The 27260-nt window shown below is 36.7% G+C and overlaps 1 protein-coding gene across 8 annotated transcripts in view; it reads right to left on the minus strand.

The window, feature by feature from the left end:
• The window catches only part of LOC141389602 (uncharacterized), a 114022-nt gene extending 94656 nt beyond the window's left edge, over positions 1–19366 (minus strand). For 2 of the 8 annotated variants that reach the window (XR_012409120.1, XM_073961369.1), the window contains exon 1: positions 19253–19325. The gene's annotated coding sequence lies outside the window, so the exon portion shown is untranslated. Of the gene's footprint in view, positions 1–19181 lie in introns of all 8 variants that reach the window. The other 6 variants (XR_012409117.1, XM_073961368.1, XR_012409118.1 and 3 more) reach the window with 5 other exon arrangements.
• Positions 19367–27260: the final 7894 nt, after the last annotated feature.

Genomic DNA, 27260 nt, shown 5'->3' on the forward strand with positions numbered 1-27260 from the left:
ATATTCTATTCTACCTGTACTTTAAAATGAGCCTATAAAAAAATATTCGATTTTGTAAAATTTGTAAGTGGCCATAACCCCTTAAAGGAAGCGACCGACATACTCCATTATCGATCTTATTTTGGGAGTAATATCTTTTCGATAGATATCGCGCCCACTAGTCATTTCAGTGGGTCATCGTATAACTTTTGGACCAGTATGCCAGGAAGCATGCACTTGTCCACGGAAAACATAATATCGCTTTAAACAGCATCGGCATGCATTTTCGAGCAGACCCTAAACTGCACGTGGACACAAATATTGAACTTTTGTGGGGTAGGTATCCTAAGGAGAGGACCGATATGGGTCATTTTAGAAGTTTAACTAAATTTGGAGAAAATGTTGGGAGATCCAAAGTTTGGACCAAATTGGTTGACCCGTTCAAGAGACAAGGTATGCACTAAACCATTTTAGCGACATATTTTTACTTACTATTTGTGTGCAAGTCAAGCTTAATCTCATATTTGTTGTTTTCAAATTTAAAAACAACAAGTTTAAAGTGGGTGTAGTTAAAATTGATTACTTTTGGGGATGGCAGAGAATACTAGTTTCGTCCAACGCCACTTGGACTCATCAGTTCTCTTAGTTCTTCCATTGAAGCCAAGAACTCTTCCCCAATTTTATGACGACTCGAGCTCTAGAATAAGTGTAACTGATGAATTCGTTTAAATGCGAATTCAACCGAAACACCTAAAAACTCTCGTAGCCGCATATGTAAACCAAATTAACTACTCCTACTGTCATGTGTCTCCCTCCACATTGCAGAGAATGCACATAACTATTTTGATAGTTGCCGAAAAATAACAACAACCAATCGTCCACCGTGCTTTGTGTCTATTTTCAGATTCACTTTGGCAGTTTTGTTGAGATGTGTGTTTTACTTACTATTTGTGTGCAAGTCAAGCTTAATCTCATATTTGTAGTTTCAAATTTAAAAACAACAAGTTTAAAGTGGGTGTAGTTAAAATTGATTACTTTTGGGGATGGCAGAGAATACTAGTTTCGTCCAACGCCACTTGGACTCATCAGTTACACTTATTCTTGAGCTCGAGTCGTCATAAAATTGGGGAAGAGTTCTTTGCTTCAATGCAAAGAACTAAGAGAACTGATGAGTCCAAGTGGCGTTGGACGAAACTAGTATTCTCTGCCATCCCCAAAAGTAATCAATTTTAACTACACCCACTTTAAACTTGTTGTTTTTAAATTTGAAACAACAAATATGAGATTAAGCTTGACTTGCACACAAATAGTAAGTAAAACACACATCTCAACAAAACTGCCAAAGTGAATCTGACATTTTTTTTTAATATTGAGGGAAGTACCGGAAACTGTGGACCGTATTGCCCATCTTCGAACTGAAACAGAACTATGGACAAAATATGACGAAGACCAAATTTTGGAGAAAATTGGTTGATCAGTTCGAGAGTTATCGTGCTCTCCAGTCACTACATATGGTACCTTTTGGGTTACTTTCTCAAGAAGTATGGACTTGCCCTAAAAAACCTTTACCGTCGTAATTGTGGCAGCGATTCGGAAGCAGGTCTTAAAGTGAACTTCTCCGAAATTTTATGTGATAGGTAACCGAAGGAGTGGACAAATAAAGTCCATATTCCAACTTGATCTATATCTGGTAGATATATTTGGAAGTGTTATACCCCGGTTACACTTAACCGGATTAGCCCAGTGGGTTTGGGTTTCAAATGTCAATTCCATAGCGCAAACGTCAAATAAATCCTCATGAAGTGGGTAAACCTGTCAAAAAACTCTAATGTAACCGTACTATAAAGTATGGACCAAATCGGTCATTCTCTTCAAGAGTTATTGTGCGCACAATTTTCCGAACATTTTTGAACATTTGTGGGGGAGTGACCTGAAGGAGTGGACCGATATGGCTTATCTTCGAACTTAAACTATGGTTGGGCAAAATATTACGAAGGCCAAATTATGGACCAAATCGGCAGATCCGTTCGAGATTTATCTTGCGCTCCAACCACTACACACTGTATCATAGGGTTTTTTTTTTGCAGCTTTCAGGCAATTTTCTCAGGAAGTATGAACTTGCCTCTGATGAAACTTGTACCGTCGTATGGTGGAAAGTGAATACAAGTCGTTACAACAAAAATCAATGCGATTCGAGAGCAGGTCCTAATCTGAACTTATCCGAAATTTTTTGTGAGAGGTACCCGAAGGAGTGGATAGCTTGAGTACATATTGGAACCTCATCTAAGTCTGGTTTCACGATGTGCAAAGTATGGACCTAATCGGTTACTCCCTTCAAGAGTTATAGTGCGCACAAATTTTCCAAACATTTCCGAACTTTTGTGGGGGAGGTACCGGAAGGATTGAACAAAATATTACGAAAGCCAAATTTTTTACCAAATCGGTTCATCCGTTCGAGAGTTATCGTGCGCTCCAGCCAGCCAGCCAGACGGACGGACATGGCTAAATCAACTCCAAATTGCCTGAAACGGATTTCGTCCAAACATACTTGGGGTCTAAAACCATTATTTCGATGAGGCACATTTTGCCAGTATCAAAGTGTATGTACCCTCGTTAGAATAAATGCTGAGGGTATAAACATGGAAAAGAATGAAGAACAGATTAACTGTGTTACGAATGGCGATCGAAAACGAAGAGTCAATAATAATGCCGAAAGTCGAGTAGGCGCAAAAACGACATTCGTTCGAAAAGTCCTAGATGATCGATAAATGTTGTAACAATAAAGGAGTAGGCTGTTTTCTAACGAGTATGCGATTGGGAACATTTCCAAACAATGCGAATTTAAACCAAATATTATTTCTTACTTAAACAGGAGCATTTTCACAAAAATTCTGTAAATGCCACAATTATGATCCGATCGATGACAAAACTTTAACAGTTCATTATTGCGACTAAAAAACGATTTCTACAAAAAAGTTTTAAAAATCGAAAATCGGCCAAATATGCATATTAGAGTTATATCAAAATCCGATCCGATTTTCAATTTTTTTTTTTGTAGAAATCGTTTTTATCCACAATAATGTACTGGTAAAGTTTTGTCATCGATCGGGCCATAATTGTGGCATTTACAGAATTTGGCTCCACTCAAATTACTATGGAAACAAAGATCGCCAGGTTGACACGTGTTAACGTTAAGCGATCACCATAAAATTTCATATATAAGGTTTTTGGATCAAATGGAAAAAATTTAGGGGGTAGGAAATCCAAAAAAAAATATTTATTTTATTTTATTTTATTTTTTTTAGTAAACCTATTGTACACGCATCGTCCAAATGGAATTACTGTAACATGGTATTTCGGATTCTGAATGTGTAGAAAATATCGATGTCTCATGGGTATTAAACCTTGTTTGAAAGAATGTGACTTTTATCACTTTGCTTGACGGAAGAGCGTAGAACTTTCATAAACGGAAGGAAACTTATTTTTTCATTCTACTTCTATACATCTCGTGATGGAGGGTATAAAAAATTCGTCCCTGCCTAACTTAACGCCTTTCTTATTTTTTCATCTCAACCCAACTTTTCGTCATTGTTATGGGAATGTGACGTATGTGTTGTTGGCTAACTTTAGCTGGTATTAAAGCTAACTTCTTATAAACGCCTTATGAAGAAAGAGGAACCAAGATAAATACCTGAAATTTGCCATAATAATGCTCATCACAATCGTCTCTGGGTCTTACCGAATCATATTTTACTTAAATTTTAACGTTAATTTAATCTTGAAAGAATTCAAAGCGCGTTTCCGTTGTTTGCTAACATCTAACCAACAACAACAATAGTTTTTTTACAATAACCTATGATCTTTAAAGACAACCCTTTCCCCATATTATTAAATTTGATTATAATTTACAACAGGTAGTAATCCAGTCAAACCTTTTATAGTTCTTCAATTAAGAAGAAAATTCTTCTTCGATAAAATTCAATAAAAAAATTTCTACACTTTAATCAATAAATACGCCTTCTATAATAACACCTCCAAACTACAGCCTCATTATGCACAACAAATCTCTTAAAATTCACTTTAATTCAACTCACCGCTAAGATGGTTATAAAAATTCTAACAAGTCGGAAAACTACATTTATAACCTCATAAAAAAGAGCTTTAGTCCATTCTGCCCACCAACGTAAGGCATTTCGTTTTCAATATTTTTTGTACGTTAAAAAATTCACCAATAAATCGCTTGTCATATAAACAGGAACATCAACACAAGCCAATGCCGCCAACATTTATTTACTTTTTTTTTTCAAGTTTAGCTTTAAGAAAACAAATTTGATATCGAAAAAAAGACAGACAGACCGAAATACATAAACCGACGACAGGCCATAACGAGAGTGTCTGGGGAGTTAGCATCTGAATACAGATGAAGATGAGCAGACATGAGCAATGAAGCAACGACATTTGCAATGCTTTGCATCCAGCGACTTTTTCGATTTTTGCGGTGGCTATGACTCATAGGCGGGTTTTTATAGGCGAATTTTGTTGTTGGGACTACTTTAACGAGTTGCATATTTTAATGGCTCATAGCACTATCTATGTGTGTATATGTGTGTTTTTATATATTCATACATGTGCAAAATTATTCCATTGCAATTTAGGACAAATTTGAAATAGATTCATTATTTCAGTTTCCGCAAAACATTTTAATTTCTATGCTCTGAATTATAATTGCAGCTTATTTGCCTGGATAATATGGTTTTAGTTGGTCTTGTTGTTCTTGTTGTTGCTATTAATATCTTTGTGCTGTTGACAAGTCTGTTTTGTTTTGTTGTTGCTTTTTTCAGGTTAACAATATTTTTTTTCAATGATCGCCACAAAAACACGCTTTGGTCGTAAAACATCTGATGTCATAACCAAATGCTTTGGCGAATATTTGTTCAAGCGAAAACTGGCTAATAACAACAACAACAGTAACTACATCAACTATGGCTTTAACACCAACTTGTACAACAATCAACAAAACAAAAAAAAAAAACTCCTCAAACAGAGAGACGTGCAAACATTTGTACCACTATATTTAACCGCCGGCTGATCATTCTCCATCATCCATGCTGCTGTCGCCACCACACCGCTCTTCTCGTCTCGGTGGTGTGTAGGTTGTCATGTGTTAGTGTTCAAAATTGGTAACTCCAACCATGTATCCAGTGCTCCAAGTTAACAAGTATGGTTGTCTCTTAGGAGATATGTATTTGACTCTATGAATGGTAAGATGTTGGCAGGGAGAGTCTCTCGGAGTCTCTCTTTAAACAATACCAACTAATATGGGGGGCCAACACTATTCATCCGAACACTGTTTGCATTCCCACAGTGGCCGGAATAAATTTAAATGCATTATCGCCACCACTCACTTTGACAAAGTGCTAATTAAACTTGGGTTTGTTGTTTTTATTTATCTTCAATTGTTGTAGTTTTTATCGCTTAGAATGTGGAATTGGAATTAAGTAACTCCCATAAGTGCTAATTTGATTTTGATAATTAAATTACATAAAAAACGTATTGCATTTTGGCCAAAACATAAACATTTGATGAAGAATTGAAAGTAAAATTTAATGAAATTGGAAACACTTATCTAGGAACGGTGGTCCAGAAATCGATTTTCCTGGACAAACCCCTAATTTTGTTGTTGTCACCGATTGTCAATTTCCATATGGAATTCAATAAACTTATTGAAACTGAGGAAACCAAAAACTTGGTTCAAAATATTGGAAGTTTTAGGCGTGGTGCGCCCTTAAAGACGGCAATTTTTAGCAATTTTGGAAAATACTTCATATTATAAAATTCCTGGATAAAGAAGTAGCTATTTCTCGGATACTATAACATATATTGTGTTCATTGTTATACCCTCAGCCTTTAGGCTAGAATGGTATATACACTTTGATACGAAAAATGTCTGTCTATCTGGCTTGTGCGCACGATAACTCTCGAACAGTTCAACCGATTCGAACCAAAAGTTCAACATTTTTCTATAAAATGGTCTGAACGATAACTCTCGAAGGGAGCAATCGATTTGGTCAAAACTTTGCACGTCGTATTATTCCTTCCAGTAGTGCGATTCTGTAACTTTTTTTAATAACGAACCGACATAGGTAGTTAACGAAAATATTCGGTTGAGTTAACGAATGTGCTATTCTGTAACTTTATGTTAACGATTGTAGAAATCGTTAACTCATACCGACGAAAATCGATAGGAAGGAAATGTCAAATATTATATTTTAATATTAATTAAAATATATTTTGAAGCTGAAAACATTATTTCGCCGCGAGTACAAAACATAAAGCGTGTGTGTGTCTTTTGGATGAATACGGATGCCAGTAAAGAAGGATTTCTTAAGATGTTTTTATTGTGTGCGTTACGTTATTGTGTGTTGTTACGGATATTGGTATAGGTCTTACATAGCAGTACCACACTTGAGTTCTTTTGAAGCATTAGATAACGTTTTTCCTCTTTAGTAAGTAAAACAAAGGTTAGCGTAGTCTTCATATGTAGGATAGCATGGGGCAGCTTCGCCACTGTTGCGCCTTCGCCAGCGCCGATTTAATTGATGCTACATGAAGGTGGTCTAAAGGAAATTTATGAGTTAATCGAAGATCAAAGAGAACTTTGATGATCTTTATGCAGATTCAATAAAATCGGCGGTGGCGAAAGCACAACAGTGGCGAAGCTGACCCATGTTATCATACATAGCTAACCCTTATGTAAACGCTTTAAGAAGATTTTTCTCAATAAGGCAGAATTTACCTTGTGTACACTCCTCATTAAAATAACATATGCTCATATAAAAACGCAGTTTTTAAAAGAAATCACCAAAATATTGCAATAATGTACTGTCGTTAAGACTTAACAACAACTTTTTTTGGTTGTTAACTTAACAATAATTTTCGGTAATTAACGACAAAATTTACCGACAAAAATTGTTAAAATTGGTATACAGAATAGCACTTACCGAAAATTATCGTTAACTACCGACATTCGTCGTTAATTCTGTCGTTAAGGAGTTACAGAATCGCACTACAGACATAGATCTGGTTCGAATATGAACTATATCTGTCCACTCCTTCGGGTACCTCCCACACAAAATTCGGATAAAGTGAAGTTTAAGGGCTCCTCTCGGATGGTTTTGCAATTTATTCGGTAAGTTTTCCTTGCGGCTCCCTTTATGACGGTACAATTTTTTTCTTGCGGAAGTCCATACTTCCTGAGATATTGGCCTAAAAGCTCCAAGAAACCCTGACGGCACCAACGAAAATGGCAAATCCGCAAGATAATCCTCGCTGGGAGTTTTTGATTGATGCAGGCTTTGCGTATCGTATTATTTCATCCAGTCCAGTATGGGATTGAAATATAGACTATATCGGTCCACTCCTTCGAGTACCCACACACAAAATTCGGACAAAGTGACTTTTAGGAGCTCCTCTCGCATCGTTTTGACCATTTTTCAGTAGATTGTTGGAGCGGCCCCATTTACAATGGTACATTTTGTTCCGGAGTAAGTCAATACTTCCTAAGATAATGGCTCAAAAGCTTCAAAACCTTGTCGGATATTGTGCAAGATAACTCTAAAACTTGTTCAAAAATTTCTTTCAAACTTATTTTAACATAATTTAATATTTTGAGTCCTTTATGAGGAAGTTTGGTTGCCAAAAATGTTTGGTATATGTCAATGATTTGGTATAAGCCCACGTTACGGTACCTACAGATTTAAAGCAAACTCGTGATAAAAAATCAATATATTTTATATACGGCATAATTATTGTGTTTGGTTTGGTTTTGTTGTTTTTTTCTTGGTCAGTGGCAGAGGGTATTTCTCCGTCAGCACAGCTGACTTATACGTACTTACTTGTTTTTATGTAAGATAGGTAGGATTGTTGCCTTTAACTGTTTTTATACCCTCCACCATAATATGGAGGGTATAATTAAATTTGTCATTCCGTTTGTAACACATCGAAATATTCATCGGAGGCCCTATAAAGTAAAAATCTAAGTCGATATAACCATGTCCGTCTGTCCGTCTGTCCGTCCGTCCGTCTGTTGAAATCAGGATACAGCTCGCAAATTTTTAAGGTAGAGCTTAGTAATTTGGTTTAGAAGTTTCTATTACTCCTAGGATGCTTGGTATTGCAAATGGTCTATATTGGTCCACGTTCTGATATAGCCCCCATAGAACGTTACCACTCGATTTTCGGTATTTTGAAGGTTTTAGCCTCATTATCACAACGAAATGGCTGCAATTTGGTACAGAATCTTCGTCGGGTGTGTAAAAATTGCCCCCCGAAAATCGTCGGTATAGGTCCACTCCTTCTTATAGCCCCCATAGAACGTACCTTCCGATTTTCGGCATTTTGAAGGTTGTGGCCCCAATATTAATCAAAAATGTCTGAAATTTGGTACTTAGTATTCGTTTGGGGTATAAAACGTTCTCCCAGAAATATGTCGGTACATATCCACGCCTTATTACAGTCCCCATAGAACGGTACCTCCCTATTTCCCTTATTTTGAAGGTTGTGGCCGCAGAAACCCACCGAAATGGCTAAAATTTGATATTTAGTCTTTGTTCGAGGTAAAAGCCTTTCGGACTGAAATTCATCGGTATAGATCCACGTTTCGATATAGCCCCCATAGAACGGTACCTCCCGATTTTCGTAATTCTAAAGGTTGTAACGTCAATATCCCACCGAAAGACTGCAATTTATTATTTAGTCTTCCATGGGGTTATCAAATATCCCAGACGAGAATTATCAGTATATGTCGTTTTTTAAAGGTTTTACCGGAATATCGGAAATTTGGTATTTAGTCTTCTTTGAGTCAAAAAGCCACAAATTTGTAGGTATAGATATACGTTTTGATATAGCCCCGAATAACTGTACCTCCCGAATTTCGGTATTTTGAAGATTAGCCACGTTGTATTGTTGGTATTAAGTCTTCTTTATACACGAAAGGAAACTGATTGTTACATTTTGCTTCAATACAACTTGTGGTGGAGGGTATAACAAGTTCGGCCTGGCCAAACTTAACGCAGTTCTTATTTGTTTTTAATAAAAAAAATCATTTTCCTATCTTTTTTATTTTTTGTATTTTTAATGGTGCTTGCTCAAAAACTCTCACATTGAATTCCTTCTAGACCGAATTTGAATGCATCGGAAAGCTGACTGTGTTATCTGTCGAACAAAAAAAAAAATATGAAAATTTATCTACTCGTTCAAAAGTTACAAAGTTTTTACCAGGAAAAAACGATTCAGAGCCACTGTGCGATGATAAGTTTATTTTGGCTTACCCATATCTTTTTTAAACAAGTAAAAAAGTATCTGTCGGTTTTACCGGTAGAGATACAGAGATACAGATACAACCGACTACATAACCAAAATCCTTTTCCCAAAAAAATGTGTGATGTGGATCTCATTTTAGGAATAATTAATTTTAAAGATATCGCGCCCACCAGTTACTTCAGTTGGTCACCGTATAATTTAAAGCTTTTGGAACATTATACCAGGCAACATGGACTTACCCACGAAAAACATAAAATCGCTGTTAACAGGACCACAAGGAGTACATTCGGTAAAAATTCCAAATGATCCTCGAACGGACCTTAAACAGCACTTAAACAAAAATGTTGAACTTTTGTGAGTTAGGTACCCTAAAGAGTGGACCGATATCACCCATTTTCGAACATAAACTATGTTTGGACAAACTAATACGATATTCAATATTTGTATCAAATCGGATGCACCGTACCATTTTACCGAATATTGGAACCATATTGGAACTTTATTTATTTGCGATAGGCAAAGTTTGTACCAATGCAGTATACGGTTCGAGAGTTCACGCAGAGAAAAAAACATTTTTCGCTTTTATTGGAACAGCAATATCTATTTTTGTTCCAACAATTCATTTGTTTTGTTCAAGCATTGCGATTGCAAATCCAAAAATAACATCGTTTGCTCCAAACATACAAAACAAAAACAACTTGCGAAATTCCTCAATATTGTAAAAATCATTGACAATACTTATGGTAGGAACTATCATAATCCAGAAATTGTAGAAAAAAAACTATTGTTTGTTTGTTTTGTTTTAGTTGAAGATTCAATCATATGATTGTCTAAGTCTGGAGTTTCCCCCATTGGCTTAACTTCATCACTTTCCTCTTTGCAGAGAAAAATGTTTACAAAACGCACTGACAGCTTGCAAAATTTACTGATCGCTACCAATATCATGATTTCATCCCGGCGAAGGGAATTATCAATTGGATTTTCAGTTTTTGAAATGATGACTTTTTAGTGAAAACCTGAACTCTTTAAGCATCGAGTATTCTCATGTTAATGAGAATGATGCTCACTTTTCGGCTTTCCCAAAAAACACCAGAACAAAATATTTGCAAGCTGACAGCACGATTCAACTAAGAAATCATCGATTTCTGTTAAGTTGAAATAACATCAACACAGTTACCTGTGAGTATGTCTCTGCAAAGAGGAAAGTGATGAAGTTAAGCCAATGGGGGAAACTCCAGACTTAGACAATCATATGATTGAATCTTCAACTAAAACAAAACAAACAAACAAAAAACAGCGAAGGCTCGCGCAAAACGGAATTTTGTAAATAAAATTCCAACGACATACTCACAGGTAACTGTGTTGATGTTATTTCAACTTAACAGAAATCGATGATTTCTTAGTTGAATCGTGCTGTCAGCTTGCAAATATTTTGTTCTGGTGTTTTTTGGGAAAGCCGAAAAGTGAGCATCATTCTCATTAACATGAGAATACTCGATGCTTAAAGAGTTCAGGTTTTCACTAAAAAGTCATCATTTCAAAAACTGAAAAGCCAATTGATAATTCCCTTCGCCGGGATGAAATCATGATATTGGTAGCGATCAGTAAATTTTGCAAGCTGTCAGTGCGTTTTGTAAACATTTTTCTCTGCAAAGAGGAAAGTGATGAAGTTAAGCCAATGGGGGAAACTCCAGACTTAGACAAAAAAAACTATTGTCAGCCCAGGCAACCTGTTACTGAAATTTTTGATTTGATCATATATAATTCTCATATACACTTTCCACATAACTTTGGTATAAATGTCACGGCCAGGTTTTGCCAGGTCTAATTAAAAAAGACAACTAAAATAGTTTTTTTTCACCACTGCATCGAATATCGAGAGAAGAGAATAAAATTGTCGATGAAAAGAGAATAATATTGTCCAGCAGACAAAAACTATTGTTGGATATGACAAAAACAATTGTTTAATTAATAAAAACTATTGTTAGACTCACAATACTACATGTGGAATCTAACAATATCTTTACAATACATATTTTGCTCTTCGAATATTGTCGGATCAATCATATTTTTTCTCTGCGTGTTGTCGTGCGCGCCATTCACTACCACCCGTAGGGGTTTTTACAGCTTTCTCGCCATTTTCACAGAAAGAATGGATTGCCCCTGAAAAAAACTTGTATCGTTGTAATAGGAGCCCGAGTGGAAAACGATTTCTGAAGAGGTCTTAAACTACAGTCTGCAGTGCGAGATGACATTTCGGGACCATTTTTGGAGGAAGTATCGCTCAAATGTTCAACTTTTGTGAAGAAATGGCCCGACATTTTCCATCTTGGAAGTGGGTCTAATTTGGAGAGTCAACCTAAAATTGTTTGAAGCTTTCGGGTCATAATGTCAGGAAGTTGAACTGCCCGCCCACCAAAATAATGAATCGACAATTTTGAACTTTCGTGAGGGATGTTTCGGAAAGGTTTGCACGACATAGTCGATTTTCGAACAAAGTTTGAGAGAATCATAAGTATGTATGTACAAAGGCTGCAGCAACGTTAGTAACTCCTTTCGATAGTTCTCTTGGACCATTATGCCTGGAAGTACGGTCCTGTCCATGAACAAAATTATGTCTCTGTAATATGAATCACAAGGACCAACTTCGATGGAAATTTATATACGAACTTAAAAGATCGGCTTAAACAAACATTTTGAACTTTCGTCGGATACCTCGGAAAGTGTTGTCCGATTAATAGCTTGAGACTTGGGACTCTACGTTTGTTATCGTGATCATCACTCATTTTAGTAGGCGCCGGGGTGTTTTTTTAGCGTTTGGCTAATTATCTCAGATTGTAAGGACTTGCCGATCTGAGACACGTTCTTAAACTACACTTGTGCCAAAAAATTTTAAACTTTGAGTGATATGTACCTGAAGAATGGGGATCAATATACAAAGTCAATCTTTAAAAACTGATCTATGTATTTAAGAAATATTAAGATGTGCAAAGTCTGGACCGCACCATTTTAGAGAACATTTTTGAACTTTTATGGGAGACATACCCGATGAAATTTTGGACAAAGTATTACGTGGTGTAATATTTGGATGATATCAGTTGGTTGAGAGTTAACATGCCCAACAGACAATAGACATACGGACAGGTCTAAATCCACTAAAAATTATTTGAAACGGATTTCGTCAAACATAGTAGGGGTATCCAACACTTATTTCGATGACGCACAATATTGATCTTATCAAAGTATATATACCCTCGTTAGACTTAAGGCTGAGGGTATTGAAATAAAACAAGGCGAATTAATCCACTAATGTTGGTAAGCCCCTCAAAGATTTTAAGGACCATGGTCTGGACAGCAGTCTGCGGCCGGAATTTAAGACTTCAGCTCTTAGACAAATACAAAATCCGGCTACGCGTAAAAAATCGTCTTTGCCTTATAAACGTTTTAAAAATTATAAAATTAAGTAGACGAACGGTCTTCGGCCCAGATTTCCAGCTCCAACTCTTGGACAGGTGGAAACAGCGGCAACAAGTCCTAAATTTTCTTGGAAATGCTTGGGTTATTATGTCTGCAATTTTTTACGAGTTTTGTCCGATTTTATTGACTGAACGGGCTCCATGCTCATTATAATGAAGATCAGTTTACGCGTATGCAATTTCAAAATAGAAGTGACGCCATATTTCTCTCCTACGTCACAACAACACCTATGTAGGTGTGAGGCACAGCAGTATAGCTGGTATGGTTTTGTAGTTAGACGGAGGCTAAAGCAACTCGGTTTACCACTGTAAAATTGGATCTGCGTTTACCACGTTAAGAGTATATTTTAAGAGCAGCTACAAAGACCGAAACCAGGAGATGTGTTCAGGAGATGATTTGTAAAGGAACATATCTTTGGCGCAATTTGCGGGAAATTTAACCTCAACCGTTAAGTATCTGGGAACGATATGAGGCTGTGAGAATCCGACGCGGCAAAAACAATATTGTTTGCAGCCAGCTTTTATCCTATTGAAACGACGAGTTAGGTTATCGGTAACTTCTACACATGTCGTTGCTGGTGTTGGTATCATGTAGAATATCGGCCCAGAATGAATTTAAGGCGACAGTAAGCCGGCTAAGGAAAAATAAGGCGCGATACTAGCCTACTTGTTCAATACATGCTGATGAGGGGCCGCCGATCGGCGCCCCTGACAATGTCTGGGAATCAAACTTGTCTTTATAAAAAAAATGAAGGAAATACGAATTTATTGGCTAAACCTTGTAATCACTATATAGGAAGCAATTTTGATCGGATCATCACGATCCGAAGAAGGCTATTGCCTTTGATGCTCGGATAATATTTAGAGGTTGAAAGGGACAAAACACTTATTTGGCGGTATTCCAAAAGTAAAAGCCTGTCAATGAAAGAAGAAAACATTACATTTAAAATGATGCAAAGTAGGTTGGCGTAGGTTGTCGAACAACGGACATAACACAATAGTCTGTAATACATACATTTTTTTTCATTTTTATACCCTCCATGTCCGTCCGTCTGACTGTTATAATCAAGATGTCATCCGAATGAATTGAGATAGAGCGCTAAAATTTTGTACACCTGTATTTTTGGTCTGAACGTAGAGTTCGAAAATGAGATATATCGGTTCAAGTTTTTGTATAGCCCCCAATATTACGGTACCTCCGGATTTTAGATATTTTGAGGGTTTTAGCTGAATTTTTTGTCCGAACTACCTGTAATTGGACATTAGAGGTTCCCAGTGGTCATAAACTTCTCCAACACAAATTGTCAACATAGGTCCATATTTTGGCATAGCCCCCATATAACGGTACCTCCCGATCACAAAACCTCTACACCAAAAATTTTGAATTTAGGTTCATATTTTGGTAAAGCCCCAATATAACGATACCATCCGATTTTAGGTATTTTAAGGGTTTTCAGTACATTTTTTGCCCAAAGCTATCAATAATGTGACATTTAGTGATTCCAGTGGTCACAAACATACTACCCCAAAAATTTTCATTTTAGGCCCATGTTTTGGTATGGCCCGATTATTTAGTCTCCGTTGAAGCTATAACATATTTCTGCACAGAATTGTCGGTAGAAGTGCAGGTTTTAGTACAGAACATGTAGAACGGAACCGCCCGATTTTCGATATTTTTAACGCTGTAGCCACATACTGCAACGCAAATGGACGAAATCTGGTTCCAATAGAATTTATGGCGGAGGATATAAAAAGTTCGGCCCTGCGGAACTTAACGTTCTTTTCACTTGTTTTGATTTGAATTGTAATAACGAATATCATTCTGAGAGATATTGAAAAAGACACTCAGGTATCCCAGTTTTCAATTTGTGAGATTTTATTTCCATGGTTTCTGTTGGACATATTTTTTAAAGGAAGAAGCTGATAATGAAAGTTGACCGTCTGAGCTTTAAATCAATAACAAATTTGCAGGTGATGATGATCAAATATCAGAGGTATCGCATTAGGCGGCAAATTATTCCAAGTTTATTATTTTGAAACTTTTATTTTAATGACAAATATTTCTGCTTTTATATGGTGTATTATAAACATGCAACCTACTAATCAAGAAGACCAGCAACGTTTTAAATCAGTACCAGATAGATTGTCGACTGTGGTTAAACATAAAAAATATAGTAAAAGGCGTCAAGATATAAATAAATTTAGTATATACATAAAGAGATGCACAGGGGTAGTGGTTTTACATAGTCGACCATGTCCCGACTACAGTCTCTACTCACTTGTTTTTTATTAGTGGCATAAATTCAATTAGGAGGTTCCGGAAGTCTAAAACGAACTCTTAGACTAATAATTTCGAATAAAAAATTTGTGTTATTTAACCCCACTTGTAAATTTCAGAAAATAGGAAAATTTTATTGTCTTATTTTAGAGTATAAGTAACATGGAGTATGTGCTAAAATTTTAAAATTTTCAATCGGAAAAATATTGCTTGAGATATGAGCGTTGAAACTGAAAAATTTGTTGTGTTTTGTATGTAGCATAGAAATGAAATTTTCTCGTAATGACAGTTTGAAATCGGTGCCAACACTAGCTCGAAAAATCATGAACCGATTTTTGTGAGCTTATCAAGGACATCAAAAACTAATCATTCGTCGATCGATTTTTATACCCTCCACCATAGTATGGAGGGTATATTAAGTTTGTCATTCCGTTTGTAACACATCGAACTAATCATTTGCGACCCTATAAAGTATATATATTCTTGATCAGGAGAAAATTCTAAGACGATCTAGCCATGTCCGTCTGTCCGCCCGTCTGTCCGTCTGTTGTAATCACTCTAGCGTCCGCAATAATTGAGATAGAGTGCTGAATTTTGCACCCGAGGGTCTTTTTACCATAGGCAGGTCAAGTTCGAAGATGGGCTATATCGGTCCATTTTTGGTATATCCCCCATATAACGGTACCTCCGGATTTGAGATATTTTGACGTTCTTCGCCACATTTGCAGACCGAATTAGCTATAATTTGGCACTTAGGGTTCATAGTGATCAACAAACTTATATCCCAAAGGATATGGGCATAGGTCCATGTTTTGGTATAGTCCCCATATAACGGTACCTCCCGATTTTCGGTATTTTGAGAATTTTAGCCACAATTTTTAACCGAACTAGCTGTAATTTGCCATTTGAGGTTCTTAGTGGTCATGAAATATCTCCACCAAACATCGTCAACATAGGTCCATGTTTTGGAATAGCCCCCATATAACGGTACCTCCCGATTTTCGGTATTTTGAGAATTTTATCCACAATTTGTAACCGAACTATCTGCAATTTGACATTTAAGGTTCTCAGTGGTCATGAAACATCTCCACCAAACATCGTCAACATAGGTCCATGTTTTGGTATGGCCCCCTTATAACCGTACCTCCCGATTTTCGGTATTTTGAGAATTTTAGCTAAAATTTTTAAACGAACTAGCTGTAATTTGCAATTTGAGGTTCTCAGTTTTCATGAAACATCTCCACCAAACATCGTCAACATAGGTCCATGTTTTGGTATAGCCCCCATATAACGGTATCTACCGATTTTCGGTATTTTGAGAATTTTTGCTGCAATTTTGAACCGAACTAAATGTAATGATCAGTATTTTGAGAATTTTAGCTACAATTTTGTCTGTTCAAAAATAATCGTCAATATATATATGTCCATGTTTTGGTATATCCACCCTTATAACTGTACCTCCCGATTTTCGGAAATTTTCAGTGGTCACGAAATTTCTTCACTAAAATTCGTCAACATGGGTCCATTTTTGAGGGTCTACATTGTTTTGATGAAACTAACCTCAATTTGACTCTGGAAGTTCCCTTTTGACTTTTGACTTTTCCGCCAAAAATTTAAAGATAGGTTGACTCTTTGATATAGCCCCGTAGGTGGTACCTTTCACCTACCTGAACACATTTTTTTATATTACATTAGATAACACTGTGCAACAAAATGGAGGTGAAAGTTTGGGGCACGGAAAATTCCTCTTGGGAAAGAAAGGCCTTGGTGAGTATATTATGAACCCCGAAGGACAGATCCACCGTGAGTCAAACTTCCGCGTTATGGCGTTATGAAATTTTTGTTAGAGACCCTGTGGGCCATCAGGAATTAGCGTTATATCTTTGTTCACTAGTGCTTAAGTGCTCTACAAAAACAACAAACAAAGATATGATGCTAATTCATGATGGCTTACCGGGTCTCTTGCAAAAACTTCATCACGACATAACGCGGAAGTTCGACTCACGGCGCATCTGTCCTTCGGGGTTTTTAATATAAACACACCAAAGGCTTTCATCTCCAAAAGGAATTATCTCTGCCCCAACATTTGTGTTCACAGTGTAATTTAAGCAATAGTGGCAGGCAGTAGGAGTCTATCCATTGTCGAAAAGTTGTTACACCTAAAATTGTGAAAGGACCCTAATTATTCCATTCTAATTAAGACTATTTTATGGTGGAGGGTATAAAAAGTTCGGCCCGGCCGAACTTAACGACTTTTTACTTGTTTTTAAATTGTTTTGCTCAGTTTTTTTTTTTTTTTTAGAAAAAAATTAAATTTTGACTTTATCTGACCACTATTTCCGTAAAATATTTTTAAAAAATCAATCGATGAAGGACTATATCTTTATGTTCTAAGTAAGCCTATAAAAATATATGACGATAGAGTCATTAGCTTTCGAGCTAGAGTGGGCACCGCAAAACACTTTAATAAAAACAGGGTTTCGTAGACGGTTATTTGCCATAAAACTACGAAATTAAAAAAAAAAAAAAAACAGAACGTAGATTAATAATGATCTTTTGAATGGAAAAAATCCACCAAAAAGCTTTCGTAGTTTTCTTTGAAGAAATGCATGAACAATGGCTTTTATTGGGCTTTACAACTGAGTTTTAGTCTTACAACACATGATTCCGAGGATACTGCACTTATTTTATAAAAATAACTAAACTCTAAAACTGTCATTTCAGTTGCAAATGTTTTAAACATTACTCTATAAATATTCTCCCGATTTCCTCATATGGATCAGCTTCAAACAGAGTACAAAAAACAGTTGGTCCCTTAATATGCTATTTTCTGCCCTGCTTATCCTGTTCCTTAGAGACCTTCATTCCTTATTCCCTCTAAGCGTCCATGTCTTCGTTAGTTTGCATTATATTCAAGACCTTACGGGTACTGGATTGCTGAATTAGAATAAATATTAAGTCTTCTGCCATTTCCAGATGCTTCAAAAAGTCAATATAATGCACTTTGTCATCATATAAGCGTATACTCTAAACGCGTCTTAATTTCGTCAAATTTCTTTTCAACAGACTTTGCTTACTTGTTTGTCACCAGAACGTGTTTTGACTCACTGTCCGCTTCTAAGAACATCTGTGAAATTAAATACAGCATCCATTGAATTTTTGATGAACGAGTGAATGAATCAACCAACATTAACGACATGTTATTGTCATGTGTCAAGGCAAGTAAGCGAACATTCAGATGCCAAACATATTTCAAATAAACTTCATTACAATAGGCAATTTAGATACCAAATTTCAAACATTTTTTTAAATATCACGACTTATAAAATTAACATTAAAAATTGCAAAACCCTATTGAAGGAGACAATAACCTCCAATTCCATCCAATTGAACAGGTTTTTGCATTTTGTCCAGCTCTCTTATGTAAATTTCTTCCACTGTGTCGCCGATGACTGGCATTCATAGACATACGGAGATAAGACGTAATCATTCAGCATTCACTCAGTCAATTGTCAGTGGTTTGGGATTATGGATTCAAAACATGGTCATTGTTTTAAGTCATTTGGCAGCAGAGTTGGCCATTGTAGGCGAATATTTTGTATATGAAAATAAAACCGCTTATTTTCAACACTCACTCACACAAATAATCGAAACCAATAAAGAAGTTCATTGTTATTTTGGCAATACTTGTTTGAAAAAAACAGCACAAAACAAAACTTAATTTAAGATGATAGTTTTAGAAATATTCTACTTCTCTAAACTAAGATTTAAAATGAAAACAAATAAAGGAAAAACTGTTGTGATCTTGGCCAACATTTTTACGCTTTTGCCTTGTAAATTGCATATAGGCGCAACAGCAAAACTATTTAATGAATACATTTACACAAAAAAAACAGAAACAACAAATACACAAACACAACATCATCAAACAAAGTGAAGAGGAGCTGCAGCAGCTATAGTCGTAACATTTCAGCTCTCAAAATGGCAATGAAATGTTTTTTCTATTGTTTTCTTTTTGTAACAAAAAAAGTTATTTTTTGCCATGGAAATTGTTTAAAAATAACACTTTAATTTTATTTTGTTTGTTTTATAAATTTATAATTTTTTGTTTTTGTTTTATTTTTTACTTCGTTGTTTTGTTTCTTTTTTATCTTATTTCTTAACACGGCTTTTGCGCATTTGCGACGGTTGGTGCTACCTTTTCGTTTTGTAGGTCGTATTCGGTTTGAGTGTCACGATTAAACTGTTTCTAGATTTAAGCCACAAACAACGAGCAACCAAAGTTAAAGTTGTGGTTGGTTTGTTGGTAACAGAGCGTTGCCAACCGTGAGTTGGTTTGCGGTTGCCAACTGTATTTATACACTTAGGAAAAAAATAAAAGTAGTGATAAGTAAAAATTTGTTCCTGCTGTGGAATTATTTTTAATTTAAAATCATCAAAGATAAAACATTAAAATAATCTACAAAATAAAAGATCAATCATTATCCGTCTTTAGAATAATATTGAAAAAGTTTTCTCTTATATGTAGAGTAGGGTTATGACATTTTTACAACCTCGTATCCCTCTATGATATTTGGATGAGTTTTTACCTAAGATTGCATAAAATCTTAATATAAAAAAGCTTCCCAGCAAAAAGCTTTTAAAGTTTTTTATTTTCAGAACTTTAGACTGTTTTTTGAAGTCACTGTAAGCAGATATTTAACTGAAAACAAGGCGTTTGTTTCTCACTAATGCTGTCATCGTATTATAACATATATGTCATTTTATATTATATATAACTTTATTTCATATATCATAAAAACTAAAAGTGGTTTATGCGGGACCATTTTTATACCCTCAGCCTTTGGGCTAAAAAGGGTATTTACACTTTGATACGACCAAAAATGTGCCTCATCAAAATAATGGTTTTAGACCCCAAGTATGTTTGTACGATATCCGTTTTAGACAATTTTGAGTACATCTAGTAATATCCGTCCGTCTGTCTGTCTGTCGGTCTGGCTGGTGCGCACGATAACTCTCGAACGGATCAATCGATTCGGTTCAAATTTTGGGTATCGAAATATTTCGTCCAGTTCGTTCAGGTACCTCCCCAACAAATGTTCAAAAATTGTCGCAAAACTTGTGCGCACGATAACTATCGAAGGGAGTAACTGAATTGAACGAAACTTCGCATATGGTAATACTACCTCTAGGCATACATCAGGTTTGAATATGGATTATATTCAAATTTGAAATAAGTGCAGTTTAAGAGCTGCTCTCGAATCCCTTTAACATCTGTTCTAGCAATTTGTATCCGTTGTGCCTATTTCGCCGATTCGGTCCAAAGTTTTGCCTTCGTAATATTTTGCCCAAACTTGGCTTATGTTCGAAGGTGAGCCATATCGGTTCACACATTCGGGTACCTCCCCCACAAAAGTTTAAAAAAATTTCACTAAAATGGTACGCACTATATCTCTAAAACGGGCATGCCGATTTGGTCCAAGGAGATCCAAAGATTTCCTAATATTGTATCCAAATGTAGTTTAACTTCGAAAATGGTCCATATCGGTCTTCTCTTTAGGGCACCTTCACACGGCTGATGGTATATCTCCGTCGGCAAAACCGACTGATACTTTTTTACTTGTTAAAATTTAAATGGAACAAGTAAAAAAGTATCAGTCGGCTTTGCCGACAGAGATATACCCTCACCCTGTGTATATTGAAACAATTTTTTTCCCAAAAAACGCATGTATTTAAGGAGTTTTAAAAATTTTGGGCGTTTGAACTGACAAAAATGTTGATTAGGGTAAAATATCAAAAGTTTTGCGGAGGAGATACTAAAAAGAATGGATCTCCAGCCACTACATATGGTACCATAGGGGTTTTTTAGAACTTCAGGGATGTTTGCTCAAAAAGTATGGACTTGCCCCTGAAACAACTTTTACCATCGCAATTAAGGCAGCGAATGCAAGTTGCTTCAACAAAAATCAGAGTTATTCGATGTCACGTCTTAAAGTGAACTTATCCGAAATTTTGTGTGGGAGGTACCGGATGGAGTGGACAAATATAGTCCATATTTAAACCTGATCTATATCTGGTAGATATATTAGGATGTGTAAAGTATGGACCAATTCGGCCGCTCCCTTCAAGAGTTATCGTGCGCACAATTTTTCCGAACATTTTTGAACTTTTGTGGGGGAGGTACCTGAAGGAGTGGACCGATATGGCTTATCTTCAAACCTAAACTATGTTTGGACAATATATTACTAAGGCCAAACTTTGGACCGAATCAGCAGACCTGTTCGAGAGTTATTTTGCCCTCCAACCTCCTCACACGGTGTCAAAGGGGTTTTTTGCAACTTTCAGGCTATTTTCTCAGGAAGTATAGACTTGCCCCTGATGAAACTTATACCGTCGTATGGAGGACAGTGAATACAAGTTGCTAAAGCAAAAATCAAAGTGATTCGAGAGATGTTCCTAAACTGAACTTTTCTAAAATTTTGTGTGGGAGGTACCCGACGGAGTGGACCGATTGAGTCAATATTAAAACCTGATCTAGGTCTGGTACACGCTCCACGATGGGCAAAGTATGGACAAAATCGGTTACTCCCTTCAAGAGTTATCGTGCGTACAACTTTTCCGAACATTTTCGAACTTTTGTGGGGGAGGTACCGGAAGGAGTGGACCGATATAGCTCATCTTCGAACTTAAACTAAGTTTGGGCAAAATATTACGAAAGCCAAAATTTGAACCGAATCGGTTCATCCGTTCGAGTGTTATCGTGCGCTCCAACCAGCCAGCCAGACAGACAGACAGACAGACAGACGGGCGGACATTGCTCAATCGACTCCAAATTGTCTGAAACACATTTCGTCCAAACATACTTGGGGTCTAAAACCATTATTTCGATAAGGCACATTTTGTCCGTATGAAAGTGTATATACCCTCGTTAGCATAAATGCTGAGGGTATAAAAACGGAAAAGTGGGATCTACGTCAATCCCCAAAATTTCTTGAGGATCCGATCAAAATTCCGACCGGCAGTGTGATTGCACAAAGAATGGAAAAAGGGATGTATTACCGACTATTGCGATATCTCTGTTCATCGATCACCTATGACAACCTACCTCTTACATAAGAGAGATATTCGCTTTGAAATTAATCGTTGGCGTTTTCTCCAAAAAAGTTTCTTCACATTCCGACCACTGAATAATATCCGACCATTACCAAAATCAAAAAGTTTTTTTCCTCTGTGGGACCCCCATTAACACCCAAAAATTTCGTGATGATCAGACCAAAATTTGCGGCCTGTAGCGTGATTACAAAATAATGGAAAAATGGGATGTATTACCAACTATTGCGATATCTCCGTTATTTGGCCACCTACGCCAACTTGCTTGACATCATTGTAAAGATGGGATTTTCTTCTTTCATAGTCAGACTTTGCTTTTAGAAGGTCCCCAACCAAAGTTGTGATATTCGTCATTATTTTTAAAATCGCAAAAATGAAAAGTTGTGTTTTATTAGCGGCTATTGCGATATCTTCGTTGTTTGACCACCTACGACAACCTACGTTACATCGTTGCAAAGGTGATATTTTCTAATTTTTCTTTTGATATACCGTTTATAGAAGCGGAGATATTCGCTTTGAAATAAAACGTTGACTTTTTCTCCAAATAAGTTTTTTGCCCATTCCGTCCCCTGAATATTATCCGACCATCACCAAAATCAATATCTTCCTGCATCAATCTGGATCTGGACCTGCATCAACACCCAAAACTTGGTGACGATCGGATTAAAATTGTGACCTTTAGCGTGATTACACGGTTTAGATGGACAGACGGACGGACACACATAGCCCGATCGACTCAGCTCGTCGAGATATTCATTTTGGTATATATAAGTATGGGTCTACGACCATTACTTCGATGCGTTACAAACTGTTTGGCCAAAACCAACTTATAATACCCTCCCCACATAGTGGTGTAGGGTATAATTATTGTAATTCTGCCTTTTTTGCTGATGCCGACTTTAGGGACAACAAAATGTAAAGTTTGCCAGAAGTCGGAATGCGTTAAAAAAATTGCGCTTTGTCAATTATTTTTAGCTCGAAATTGTAAAAATATGTTAAATAAATTCTTCAAAGTATAATTAATAAAAATAACTTCAATAAAACATGAGGTTTTATGCGATTTTAGGCCTAGTTTGAAGTGCGTGCGTTTGTGACATGCCAACAATTAGGTTATAGTTACCGACTATAGGCAATAACTAATTTATTAATGCAACATATTTAAATGTTCTTACTTTTTGATGCAAAATTAATTGGAATATGAATGAAAAATGAAAAAAAACTATCGCCTTTTCAAATAATTAAGTTTATATGTTATAAACACCTTAAAATAACACATTTATACTGAATTCCAAACGTTAACAAAATCTTAAAATTATTTAATTTTTAAAAGCAATATGGATTAAAATGAGAACTAAAGGGTGTTTTTTTAAGCCCGATAGAACTTGAAATTGTAAAAAATAACACAAAAAATTAAATTGTAATCAAAAATTTTCTTTTATTCGAAAGATCAATACGTGACATTAACATTTGAAAATGATTTCGGACGAAGTGCATTCTGGACGTTCAATTTTTGGCCACTTTTTCGAGCACTGCTGGCCGTATGTCACGAATAACACGAACAATGCTGGCCTCCAAGGCATCAATTGTTGCTGGTTTATCAGCATAAACCAGTGACTTCACGTAGCCCCACAGGAAATAATCGAGAGGTGTGGAGGAGGCTAATTGACAGGTCCACTTCTCGAAATCAACTTATCGCCAAATTTTGATTTCAATAAGTCGATGGTTGCGTTCGCCGTATGGCACGTAGCGCCATCCTGTTGAAACCACATCTCCTCCGGATCAATGTCATCCATATTTTCAAACAAAAAATCATTGATCATGGTGCGGTAACGATCTCCATTGACCGTAACGCGAGCTCCGGCCTCATTTTTGAAGAAATAAGGTCCGATGATGCCACCAGCGTGAAAACCGCACCATACGGTGCATTTTTCTGGATGTAATGGAGTCTGTAGGGTCTCTTGTGGATTGGTCTCACTCTCCTCTAGAGAGTATGTGGTACGAAATCTATCCACAGTTCGACGAATTGCTTGATCAGATGGACGATTATGTACGCCATACAAATGACGAAGTCGTCTATAAGTGCGCGAATCGACGACTGATTATACCCTCAGCCTTTAGGCTAAAGAGGGTATTTACACTTTGATACGACCAAAAATGTGCCTCATCGAAATAATGGTGTTAGACCCCAAGTATGTTTGCACGATATCCGTTTCAGACAATTTTGAGTAGATCTAGCAATGTCCGTCCGTCTGTCTGTCCGTCTGTCTGGCAGGCTGGTGCGCACGATAACTCTCGAACGGATCAATCGATTCGGTTCAAATTTTGGGTATCGAAATATTTTGTCCAGATTCGATTTAAGTTCGAAGATGGGCCATATAGGTCCACTCCTTCAGGTACCTCCCCCACAAATGTTCAAAAATTGTCGCAAAACTTTTGCGCACGATAACTCTTGTAGGGAATAACCGATTTGGTCCATACTTTGCACATCGTGTAATTTCTACCAAACTTAGATGAGGTTCCAATATGGACTCAATCGGTCCACTTCTTCGGGTACCCCCCACACAAAATTTCGGAAAAGTTCAGTTTAGGACCTGGTCTTGAATCGCTTCGATTTTTGTTTACGCAAGTTGTATTCGCTGTCCTCTATACGACGCAGTAAGTTTCAGTAGGGGCAAGTCCATACTTCCTGAGCAAATAGCCTGAAAGTTACAAAAAACCCTATGACACCATGTGTAGTGGTTGGAGCGCAAGATAACTATCGAACGGATCTGCCGATTCGGTCCAAAATTTGGCTTTCGCAATATTTTGTCCAAACTTAGTTCAAGTTCAAAGATGGATTATATCGGTTCACTCCTTCCGGTACCTCCCCCACAAAAGTTCGAAAATGTTCGGAAAATTTGTGCGTGCGATAACTCTTGAAGGGAGTAACCGATTTGGTCCATACTTTGCACATTATGAAATTTCTATCAGACTTAGGTGAGGTTCCAATATGGACTCAATCGGTAAACTCCTTCGAGTACCTCCCACACAAAATTTCGGAAAAGTTCAGTTTAGGACCTGCTCTCGAATCGCCTTGGTTTTTGTTGTAACATCTTGTATTCACTATCCCCTATACGAAGGTATAAGTTTCCTCAGGGGCAAGTCCATACTTCCTGAAAAAATAGCCTGATGGTTGAAAAGCAAACCCTATGACACCATGTTTATGGGTGGAAGCGCAAGATAATTCTCGAATGGAAATGCCGATTCCGGCCAAAATTTGGCCTTCGTGATATTGTTTCCTAACTTAGTTTAAGTTCGTAGATAAGCCATATCGGTCCACTCCTTCAGGTACCTACCCCACAAAAGTTCAAAAATATTCGGAAAAATTGTGCGCACGATAACTCTTGATGGGAGTGACCGATTTGGTCCATACTTTACACATTCTCATAATATTTGTTGATTTTTGTTGAAGCAACTTACATTCGCTGCCTTAATTACGATGGTAAAAGTTGTTTCAGGGGCAAGTCTATACTTCTTGAGAAAACAGCTCGAAGGGTGTAAAAAGCCCCTATGGCACCCCCATGGTCTATGTCGGTCCATTCCTTTAAGTACCTTTTCCGCAAAATTTTTGAACTTTAATCCTTATCAACATTTTTGTCGGTTCATACGACCAAAATTTTGAAACCCCCTAAATACATAAGTTTTTTGTGAAAAAAGTGTTTCAATTTGCACAGGCTGAGGGTGTATCTCTGTCGGCAAAGCCGACTGATACTTTTTTACTTGTTTTCAAAGTAAATTTGGATAATTTCGTAGCGTTGTTCAAGCGTGAGTCTATTCATGATGATTTGTCACAGTATACTGAAACAAATAAAAAAAAAGTTTCATCAAAATTTAATTTTTTGTGTTACTTTTTACAATTTAAAGTTCTATCTAGCTTAAAAAACACCCGTTATTTGTGTAAAAGTGCATTCTTTGTAGTTCAAATAAAAGAAATCATCAACTTATAGCATTTCTTTACTAAAATACGACATGCCGGAACATGTCATGCCGACTATTGGGAAATGGTGCCGACTACTAGCAAAAAACCACAATTTCACTAAATTCGAATTTTTCTCCACTTTTATGAGAAATAAATCAAAATGTTTTTATTTCATCGAAAAGTAAACAAAATTTCGAAGCAAATACGCTTTAGTTCATAGCAATTGGAAAAATTTACTCGGAATGGTGAATGATTGAAATTAGGCAAATTCTTAAAGTGCCGACTATTGATGCGCTTACCCTATTATGGGGAATGGGGATTTTTCTCAGACGTGTACTTCGGTACGGAAAGCATGTGATCGCCACTCACTTGGGAGTGGCAAGATGTGACTTATTAGTTTAATTTTTCAAGCAGCTCCCTAACAACCGTCTGCCGATGGCTAAAAGAGAAGGCAACCCGGCCTAGTTGATTTGTTGGCAGCCCCAACACTAGGATCGGATGCTGTGGCCCAGTCAACCGCATATATTAAACAAAACGATTACAGAAACGTTAACAAATTTAAATTTAAACCACAACAACCCTATGATGATGACCCTTGGTACATGGAACATGAGAAGACTCTCTGATCCATCTGAATTGAAACAGGCATGTCGTCAAATGGATGCTTACACACTACACAGAAAACAAGTGAGCAAGGGCTATAGTCCGCACGGGGCCGACTATGTGATACCCTACACCATTACCCCGTGTGCATAAGCTTTTCACCGTAAACATTGCACTAACACATAATACCCTAACCACAGAGTGGTGTAGGGTATAATCAGGGCATAGAACAAAAGTTTTCGCACTTTTCTTTGAAAATAGTTTTTATAAACATTGTTAACAATGCCGCGATCTTGTTTGCTTTTATAAAAACAAAAATTTCAACACATATTGTTACCATTCTAGCCAAACAATACTACTCCCTTCGACGAGTTTCATAGAATCACTCCAATCCTTTTTTGGTGCGGGGTTTTTGAAGTTATGTCGTATTTTTGCGGGCATTGTGTGGTATAAAATTCATAGTTCGGATGAAAATCAGCATATCTGATATTTTTATGTGGAAAAAGCCAACGCACACCTGAGTAAAATAAATCGA

The sequence above is a fragment of the Musca autumnalis genome, unplaced genomic scaffold (genome assembly GCF_047663935.1).
Source record: "Musca autumnalis isolate F117 unplaced genomic scaffold, ASM4766393v1 scaffold_1, whole genome shotgun sequence".
NCBI classification, from domain to species: Eukaryota; Metazoa; Arthropoda; class Insecta; order Diptera; family Muscidae; genus Musca; species Musca autumnalis.